Source organism: Delphinapterus leucas, chromosome 11, assembly GCF_059928025.1.
Source record: "Delphinapterus leucas isolate spDelLeu-1000000601 "Yukka" chromosome 11, BTC_Dleu_Yukka2, whole genome shotgun sequence".
Classification (NCBI taxonomy): domain Eukaryota; kingdom Metazoa; phylum Chordata; class Mammalia; order Artiodactyla; family Monodontidae; genus Delphinapterus; species Delphinapterus leucas.
Genome location: NC_143139.1, coordinates 94,476,558 through 94,486,774, shown reverse-complemented (window position 1 = coordinate 94,486,774; position 10,217 = coordinate 94,476,558). Strand labels below are relative to the sequence as shown.

At 37.5% G+C, this 10,217-nt stretch overlaps 1 protein-coding gene across 10 annotated transcripts in view; it reads left to right on the top strand.

Annotated features, from left to right (window-relative positions):
• Positions 1–10,217, top strand: part of MRTFA (myocardin related transcription factor A) — a 195,819-nt gene that overhangs the window by 92,941 nt on the left and 92,661 nt on the right. The window lies entirely within an intron of this gene.

Here is a 10,217-nt window from a genome sequence, read left to right as displayed (position 1 = left end):
AGTCAACAGAAGGAATGCAGGATTTTTGAAATTCTATCTCTTAACAGTTTTCCCAATTTAAAAGTATCTTTCAAAGCATTTTAAAAATCCCAGTTTGTTTTTAATGATTTCTTTTAGTGTTCTTAAACTTGTAAGTTAGATATCTAAAAATAGGGAATGTTCTTTTGTTATTTTTAGACTTCTACTAAAATGTAGTCTGTAGCGTTTTCCTGTTTCAGAGAATATCTTGAAAGATTCATACAAGTGGCATTTGGGGACCTCTTCCCATCCACTGGCCTTCACTCAAAGGAAAATTAGACTCCTTGGTGCTGGCAGATACTGTCTCAGGCAGAACTGGTCTCACTGTTCTCCTCGGGGAACGCTTAGATAGTATGTTGAAAGGCACAGATATCCATCTGAAGACACAATCAGATGCTATCACATTACACTTTATGGACAGGGTATGGACAAAAAGGAAAGATATTGCTACTGTTCTGTTTTTTCTGGTTTTACAAATAAGATCATGATGAGTCGTTTATTAGTTGAGTCTTTCTGTTCATGTATGCTCTGCCTTCCAGGTTCCTTTCCTTTTCCTCCCACAGATCTTTTGAGCTTTGTGTTCTAAACAAGATAGTATGCTTATCTGAATGTTTCCCATCTGTCTTTGATGAAATAGTTCCCAGTTAAAATGACTCAGATTTTTTTTTTTTCCCCTGTTCTGTATGCTGGTTCTCTGCTGTATGTGGGCAAGTACATATTTTATTTTAGGAAGTAGAAGTTAGCATTTGGACTCTCTCTCCCTTCTTTGATCATCTTGTTACTTACAGATGATCTCAGTCCAGTAACTTTTCTTAATAAAGGTTAAAAGATTGCTTTTTTCTGAGCTGGGATCTCACTGTTCCTAGCTGGATAAGGGAAAGGGACTTACTTAATATTTTCTTGTCTTGCCTAAGAGCTGTTTTTCCTGTGACATATGTTGGGTAGGGCTAGCCACCCATCTGTTGGACCAGCTACTTCATAAAACTTTTAAAGGATAATAGTATGTAAGACAAGTATGGATGAAATTGACAGGGGTATTGGATACAGGTAGAATGAAAGGTCTGCAGAGAATAGCATGTATGTGGACCTTTTTCTTTTGCATATGTTCATAAAAGGGAAACTGGGTATAGAAAGGAGTAATAGCAAACTGATTGCTCTAGTACTTGTGGTTCCTAAATGTTCAAAAACCTTAGTACTGTGTTGCTTTGTAAAATTGTTACTGTTTTCTTCTGAAGCTGTAACCATTATACTGGATTGTAATAGTAAATAATAGATGTATCTATGATAGGAAATGAAAAAGCATCTCTTATGAAGCTTTAATTAAAAAAAAGAAGCCTATCATTCTTTCTATAAAGTCAAGACATTTAGACTATGTGAGCTGTAGGTTTTCCAGCAATAAAGTATTTGGATTTCCATGAATATGTGCTTTATAGGTGAAACTACTATTTAATGAAATGTTTAAAGTAATGAAACTCCTTTGACAAGATTCAAGATATAAGGTTTTCACCCTAAATTAAACTTTAAGATACTGAATGTTACGGCAAAGTTCCAGGATACATTGTGTTTTCATTTAGTATTTGAAGCTTGGAGATTTTTGGTGAGGCATACTTGCATGAGGAGACTTTCATCCTCCTCACTGCTGGTGGTCTCTTTCTGACCCTTTGAGATCCAGTACAGATGGTGCCTTTCTGTGAAACCTCTCTCAACAGAGTCAGCCCTTCCTTCTCTCTGTTCCTGCAGCACCACCTTTACAATGTAGATTAATTATCATTTTTCATGTCTTCCTAATTAGATTATTAGCTTCTCAAAGGCTATATATCCATCCATATATTGGCTCCTGACATTGGCACATGGTAGACACTCAGTATGTATTTTCTTTTTATGTATGTATATATGTATGTATGTCTGCGTTGGGTCTTCGTTGCTGTATGCGGGCTTCCTTTAGTTGCAGCGAGTGGGGGCTACTCTTCGTTGCGGTGCGCGGGCTTCTCATTGCGGTGGCTTCTCTTGTTGCAGAGCACGGGCTCTAGGCGCGTGGGCTTCAGTAGTTGTGGCATGCGGGTTCAGTAGTTGTGGCTCGCGGGCTCTAGAGCGCAGGCTCAGTAGTTGTGACACACGGGCTTAGTTGCTCCGTGGCATGTGGGATCTTCCCAGACCAGGACTCGAACCCGTGTCCCTGCATTGGCAGGCAGATTCTTAACCACTGCACCACCAGGGAAGCCCCATGTATTTTATTTTTTTAATGAATGAAGAAATCTGGTTTGGCATACTTACCCTAATAAATTGGCATAAGCGTCCTAAATCAAGATTTTATGAAAGTATTTTAAGATCTGTTGTTGTATTAAGACATGAATCCTCTAACTATCATCCTGTATCTTAGCCAGGCCTTGCCCTAAGCGTGTGCTGTTGAAAGCACAGCTTTCAAAACTGAAGTTCTTTCGCATCTCAAGATGTGCAGTGTGCACTCTCTTCCTGCGATGTGTACTGCTAAATCCAAGTGTTCTGATCAAGTCACAGAGGATTAAAGCACCTATCACCCCTATGGAAACCTATCTAGATCCTTGTGATTAGAAAACTAATTATCTGAGATGGACATTTGGGATTTCTGAAGCTAAGACCAAGGGAATATTGGGGCACAGCGATGACTCTGGTATGTTTTAGAACCAAGGAATGCCAGGGCTCAGCCCTTGACAGCTAATATGTAAGGCTTTGACCAGGCAGGCCCTGTCCCTGCATCCAGCCAGTGCAGTCTTCTTACTAGTTTATAACTGTACAACAGTGGATCATAGTTCCTTTGTAGAGAAAAGGATTGAAGCAGTTTCCTAGGTATGTTTGGTCACAGGATACACACCTGATCTGGATGAGGCACGGTTAGGGAGTCGGTTTGTTTTTTCCGTCTCTCTTGTGTGCATATCTCTGCACTCCCACCCACCCATGCACACACACAGACTCCATCTGCACCCTACATCCCCCCTCCCCACTCTTGTCTTGTGTAGGATATCTTTGGAAGGACTGTAAGAAACTGGCAACAGTGACTGCCTTAGGGAGAAGGGATGGAGAGCTGGGGGATTGGGACAGAAGAGACTTTTTGTTCCACAAAAGAATGGAGTTCTGTTTTAAATTTATTATGATTATGGGATACCCCATAATTGTGAAAGAACGTGTAGAGTACATATTACAACAGTATATAGAACACACAAGCCCATGGACACATTATCCAACCTGAGAAATGCAGCACAGTGTACACTAAAGTCCTCTAATTACCCTCTTCGATTTGTCCCTTAGAAAACTGCTTTGTTAGTTTTGCTTTTAACTGTATATACCTTTTAAATTTTTTATGTGTGTACCCCATACATACGACCATATAAAAGTGTTTCCTCGGTCCATTTACTCTCTCATTCCTTAATGTCTGTATACTTAATTCTTGCACATTTATTTAACTTCTGGTTCCCTAATCATTACAGTTTGCCTCTGACCTGTATATTTTATAATAGTATGGGTTAGAGAGAGAGGAGGAATAATTCATAAAAATAAAGTTAAAGGAAGATGGTGGGCAGACAACTTTTGCCCTTTTAGGTGATACATTAATTCTTTAAGGAAGGGCCCCCTGTTTGGGTTCACATCACTCAGGGGTCTATAGCGCTAGTGAAAACCTCCAGAACCTTCAGCAATAACTACCTTTTGGATCTACTAATACTCTAAATATTAATATGGGCTTTTAAAAATATGTTCTTGTTTATGTTCAAGAAACTTTAGAGCTTGAAGGAAGCCTTAGGTATTTTCTTGTCCTCTCCTTTATTTAAGATGAGGAATTTGGCTCTTTGAGGTTAGTTAATTTCCTGAAGTCACATGATTAATTGGTGGAAGAGATGGAAGGAGAATTCATTTCCTTACTCCCATGACAGTGCTCTTTCTGCTATAACATACTTACAAGGAAACCATCAGAGACCTTTGATGTATGAGATTGTTTATAATTTCCCCCAGAGATCTTGGTTTCTTTGGGTTTTCCCTTGCAGGTTTCTCCCACTACCCAGAGTGACTCACATCTTAAGAGGTAGAGATAAAAACCAGTGCCTGGGTGTCTACCTCCTGCCCCTGGGAAGTGGAGTCAGATGCTACAGGCCCTGTGGTTCCCTGGTTCCCTGGTGGACCTCCATCTTGCCCTGCCTTCTCTGGCCTGAGTGCTGATCTCATACCTTGATGATGATCTCAGAAGACAGGTAGGCAGACAAACAGATGTTGTCATCAGCATTCTGGATTGCGTCTTACTGCCCTTTCTCTGACTTATTAATTTATCTGGGGTCCCCTTAGAGTTAGGACCTACATCAAAGGAATTTGAATTCGTCTGTCTGTCTCTATCTTTTTTTCTTCCCTTTTGTTTCCTTTTGGATGAGGCAAGCTGTCAAGACCATGAACCACAGTTTTAGCTTTATTAAAACAGTGCCAAATTAAATAAAGATGAGTCTCATACAGTCTTGTTTTTTTTGGAACTTCACTTTTATGATTACCACATGCATTATTTTTGAAAGGATTTTCTTTATAATAACAAGGGGGAAAAAAATTAAAAACCTCCCGCTCTGCCATCAACAACAAAAAACAACGTTCTCTGCCTTGCTCTCAACAAGCTAAAGGGCAGTATCAGGCTGAGCTCATGTTGTTAGGGGTCTAGGGCATCCTTAATCTCACGGCAGCCACATAAATGGGGTGGTGGCAGCAGTCTAGTGAGAGTACAGAGGGCCTAGAAAAGAGGAATCTGTGGCAATTACATAGTGAAAATAAACTCAGTAGTGAAATTTTTATAGTGTATCATACTTCTAAAGTGTTTTTATGTATATTATCTTATTTGATCTTCCCAACAATTTTAAGGTATCTGTACCTTCACATTTTGTAGGGTAGGAAACTGAGGCTTAGAGAGGCTTCAAGACACACAGTAAGAGATGGAATATATGTTTAAATTTAGGTTTTTTACTTGAAACACTACTTACTTATATGTTCCATTTAGAATGAAAAGTCAGATCATATCCCTCCTCACTGAGAACCTGCCACTGGTTCTTATTCACAGAAAAAGCCCAAGTCCTTACAAGGTCCCAGCCCTGTAACTCTCAGACTACACTCCCCGTCTTCCCTTGCTCATTCTGCCCCAGCCGTGCTGGCCTCTCAGCTGACCCTGCACACCTTAGGCTGTGCTCCTGTTTCAGGGCTTTCCTACTTGGTATTCTTTCTGCTTGAGCACTCCTTGCTGGGTAGCCTCATGGCCTGCTCCCTCACCTCCTTCAGATCTTTGTTCCAATTTCACTTTCTCAGTTAGGCCTTCTCTGACCATCCTGTTTTTTAAAATTCTGCTTTTATTTTTCTTCATACCACTTACCATCTGACAGAATACAGTCGTCCCTTGGTTTCTGTGGGGAAACCAAGGGACAACTTGGTTCCAGCCCACTCCCCACCCCCAATACCACAATTCATGGACACTCAAGTCTCTTTTATAAAATGGTGTAGTATTTGCATATAACCTATGCACATCCTCCCGTATATTTTGAATCATCTCTAGATTACTTATAATACCTAATACAATGTAAATGTTGTGTAAATAGTTGCCTGTGCAGCAAATTAAAGTTTTGCTTTTTGGAACTTTCTGGAATTTTTTTTCCCCCCAAATATTTTCAATCTGTATTTGGTTGAATCCGTGGATGCAGAGCCTGTGGATATGCAGGACTGACTATATGTGATTTATTTGTTTATTGGTTACTGCTGTCTTTCCCTACAAGAAAATAAATACCCCAAAGTAGGGGATTTTTTCTCTTTTGTTTTTCTGCTGTGTTTCCAGTGCCTGTAAGGGTACCTGATGCATAGTATGCACTTAATAATAATTGTTGAGTAAATGATTTACAAAAAAATTTGGGATATGTTTTTGGAATATGTTTTAGGCAGGTATGTTCCTGAGGACATGCCTTTCAACTATTCTGTGTAGCATGCACTGCAGTAACTAGTGCAGTGGTTTTCAAGGTGTGGTCTGGGGACCTCTGGGCATCCCTGAGACCTTTCCAGTGGATGTGAGATGGAAGCTCTTTATATATTTATACTGAGGTGTTATTTGCCTTTTTTTACTATTGTCCACTCATGGGTGTACTGTGTAGTTTTCCAGAGCTACATGCTGGTATGATATCTCAACAGATTGAATGCAGTATCATGTATGAAAATTCAGCTGTCTTAGTAAGTTGTATGTTACAGAGATTTGCAAAAATGGTAAAATGGCACTCTTTTTGCTTTTTTTTTGTTGTTTTTGAAAATAATTATATTTTTTCATAAAAAGATATATGTTAACATATAGTGGGTTTATTGCTGTTTTTTAAAGAAATAAATATTTTAAATGCTTTCAATTTTAATTTCTTATATGATAAGTAGTAATAGATATAACTCATATAAACAAAAGCTCTTTGAAATTATCAGTAACTATAAGAGGGCAAAGGAGTCCTGATGTCAAAAAGGTTGAGAAGAATAGGAGTATAGTGTTCAAGAGCATAGACTTTGGAACCCAGGTTTCTTAACTCTGCCACTACTACCAGCTCTGTGACCTTAGGCAAATTACTTAACCTCTCTGTTGGTTCGTCTGTTTAAAAAAAAAGGTAATAATATCAATACCAACCCCAAGAAGTTGTAAGTATTAAATAACTTAATGTATGTAAAATGCTTATAACAGTTCCTGGTACATAATAAATGCTGTATGGTTTTTGATGATCTTGTGGTTGTTTTTGGTTTTTGTTGTTGGGCTTTGAATACTATTAGGTGCACATAGTTTTTATTTCTTCCTGGATATTCTGACAACTTGCCACAACTCTCTTGATATTTGGCAACTCATAAATTTTTAAAAAATATCTTTCTTCTTTAATCTTGTTTTTTCTTTTTTTTTTCTTCTTTAATCTTGAAGTACTTCTGGAAATTTGTTCTAAAGATATTTAAAGAGGTATATGTGTGTGTGTATGTATATATATATATATAAGGATGCTCATAGCAGTATTTTTTTAAACATCTTTATTGGAGTATAATTGCTTTTCAATTTCGTGTTAGTTTCTGCTGTATAACAAAGTGAATCAGCTATATGTATACATATACATATACATCCCCAGCAGTATTCTTTATGATAGAAAAAACAGAAACAAACAGAAACAACCAATATTTTAGCAATAGAGTATTGGCTAATAACTTATGATATATTCATATAATTGGTACTAATGTAGTCATAAGGTTATTTAAAGATGTGGGAAAATGTTTACCATTTATCCATATAATCCTAAAAAAATGGCTATAAGGATATACATCAGAATATTAATAGCTGTCTCTGAGTAGTGGGATTTCATAGTGGATTTCTTTTCTTCCTTTGAGTTTTCCTGTATCTTTCTAATTTTCCATCTTAAGCATATATTTCTGTTGTATTGATATAAAGCTCATATTAAATAGGTGTGTGTATGTGTGTGTGTGTGTACACGTAGGTAGTTGAAAGAGGCAGAAAATGGCTGGAAGTGTAGTGTCTTGGATCAGGAGCTAGAGCTGTTGATTTTGGGACCTCTGCCGTCAAAGCACTCCACTGACCAAACAGTGAATGATAAGGAGGCACTCCATCCCATTTGGCTGTTCCATCTGACCAGTCTAGTTTGTCTAAACGTCTGTTATATTTTTTGCCTTTGTTTCTATTTTGTAAGATTTATTGAAATTTATCTTCGCAGTGTTTGTATTAGGTCATGTTCTTGGCAGAGCTGCAGATCCTTCCCGTGCACGGTAACTTACTCTCAATTTGCTGAACCTTTCAGCAAAGTTTTTATGAACTAAGAACACACTACGTTTTTTTGTTTGTTTTTGATGGGTAAGAAAAATCTGAGTTCTCTTAGGCATAAAATAGTGGTGTTAGTATAAAATGTTTCAATTGTTTAAAAGTACCTTTCTGTAGTATATTTTGTTCTTTGTAGAGTAGGTGTGAAAATCCTCTTAACAGTCCATCTACTCTTTATCAGAAAGCCAAAATTCATATTGCCTCATCTTTGCCTTGTAGGTAGGAACTGAAGCACTTATACTGAAGAATTATATTCCTCAAATCAGTGCCATAAGACTAATTTATAAAATATTTGGCTGTGTAGAGTATTGAAAATTTATGGTGTTAACATTAAGTAGGCTATCCAAACAGATGCTATAACCTTGCTAACCCTTCTAACACCTTGCTACTCAAAGTGTGTTCCAAGGACCAGCATCATCTGTATCACCTGGGAGCCTGTTAGGAATGCACAATCTCAGGCTCCACTTCAGACGTGCAATCAGAATCTTTATTTTAACGAGGTCCTCAGGTGCGTATTAAAGTTGAAGCGTGTTGTTCCAACAGATATTTTTATTGACTTTGTTTTGGAGGTGAACAGGTGAAAGAAGTAAAGACGATCTGTTGGTGTATTTTTTTTTTTAAAAAAGGAGCAAACTGTTGATACATAAAACACACCCGGGACAGCTCTCCAAAGAATCATGCCGAGTGAAAAAGCTAATCCGAAAAGGTTACATATATGATTCCATTTGTATAACATTCTTTTTTTTTTACGTTTCAAACTATTTTTTATTAAGAAGTATGACTAGGAATATAATTATACACACACACACACACACACACATAGTGTTTCTAAAAGAGTATTACCAAATTACAAATATTAAAAAGTCCTAAAACTGGGAAAAATAACAAGCATTTATAACTATTTCACACACATCATTCCAACAGAAATTATTTGTGAAATTCATGTTTTTAAGGCACAAAGTAATTTAACTTTCAAAGATATGGGTTTTCCCAACTAGCATTCGAAGATGTTTAAAGCTGTACTCCAAATCTCTTAAAAACATATTGAAGAGACATATAAAATCAAGTCATGACATTAGAACTATTGAACAGTGGGCTCCCCAAGCATTTTCCCTTAGGGAAAATAGGTAGAGTACTTAAAATGATTTTTTCCATTAGGTATAGCAATGAATCAATTTGAAATTACTGAGTACCCAGCATTGTAGCACGGAGGAATAATGTGTATAACATTCTTGAAATGACAAAATGATAGTTATTGAGAACAGATTGATGCCTCTTGGGGGCTGAGATGGGGTGATGCTGGGAGGAAAGTAATTGTGGCTATCAAAGGTCAACATGAGGGATCCTTGTAGTGATGGAATATTCTGTATTTTGACTGTATCAGTGTCAGTATCATGGTTCTGATGTTCCACTATAGTTTTGCAAGCTGTTATCATTGAGTGGGGAACTGGGTGGAGGGTAAACCAGATCTCTGAATTATTTCTTACAACTGGGTGGGAATCTATAATCATCTCAAAATAAAAAGTTTAAGAAAACACAGACAGTTTGGCATCTTTTCAAAAAGTTAAACAGATTTACCATATGACCCAGAAATTCTACTCCTAGGTGTATACGCAAGAAAGCTGCAAACATCACTCCACACAAAAACTTGTACACAAATGTTCATAGCAGCATTAGCCAAAAGTGGAAACACCCCAAATGCCCATCACTTAATGAATGGATAAACAAAATGTAGTATATCCTTATAATGGAATATTATTCACGAATAAAAAGGAGCGAAGTACTAAACTATTCTAAAAAATGGCTGAACCTTGAAAACACGCCAAGTGACAGAAGATAGACACAAAAGGCCACATATTGTATAATTCCATTTATATGAAATGTCCAGAATAGGCAAATCCATAGAGACAGAAAGATTAGTGGCTGCCAGGGCTTGGTGGTGGGGGGTAGGACAGTGATGGGGAATGACTGTTAATAGATGCGGATTTCTTGGGGGTAATGAAAATATTCTGGAACTAGATAGTGGTGATGGTTGTACAACTTTGGGAATATTCTAAAAACTACTGAATTATAGACTTTGAATGGGTGAATTGAATAGAATGTGAATGATACCTCAATTTAAAAAAAAGTCTGAGGAAAACAATGCAGCTTTCTCTAAGAGTGACAGGTAGCCTATCAGTTGTTGCTTGGGGCCAGAAGGGGAAAGAGAAGTTAACTACAAAGGGGCATGAGAGCACTTGAGGGGGTGAAAATGTCGTGTATCTTGATTGTCATATTGGTTACGCAGGTGTATACATTTGTCAAAAGGCATTGAACTTGTATGCTTAAAATGGGTAAGTCTGTCATATCTAGATTAAACTTCAATAAAATTGAT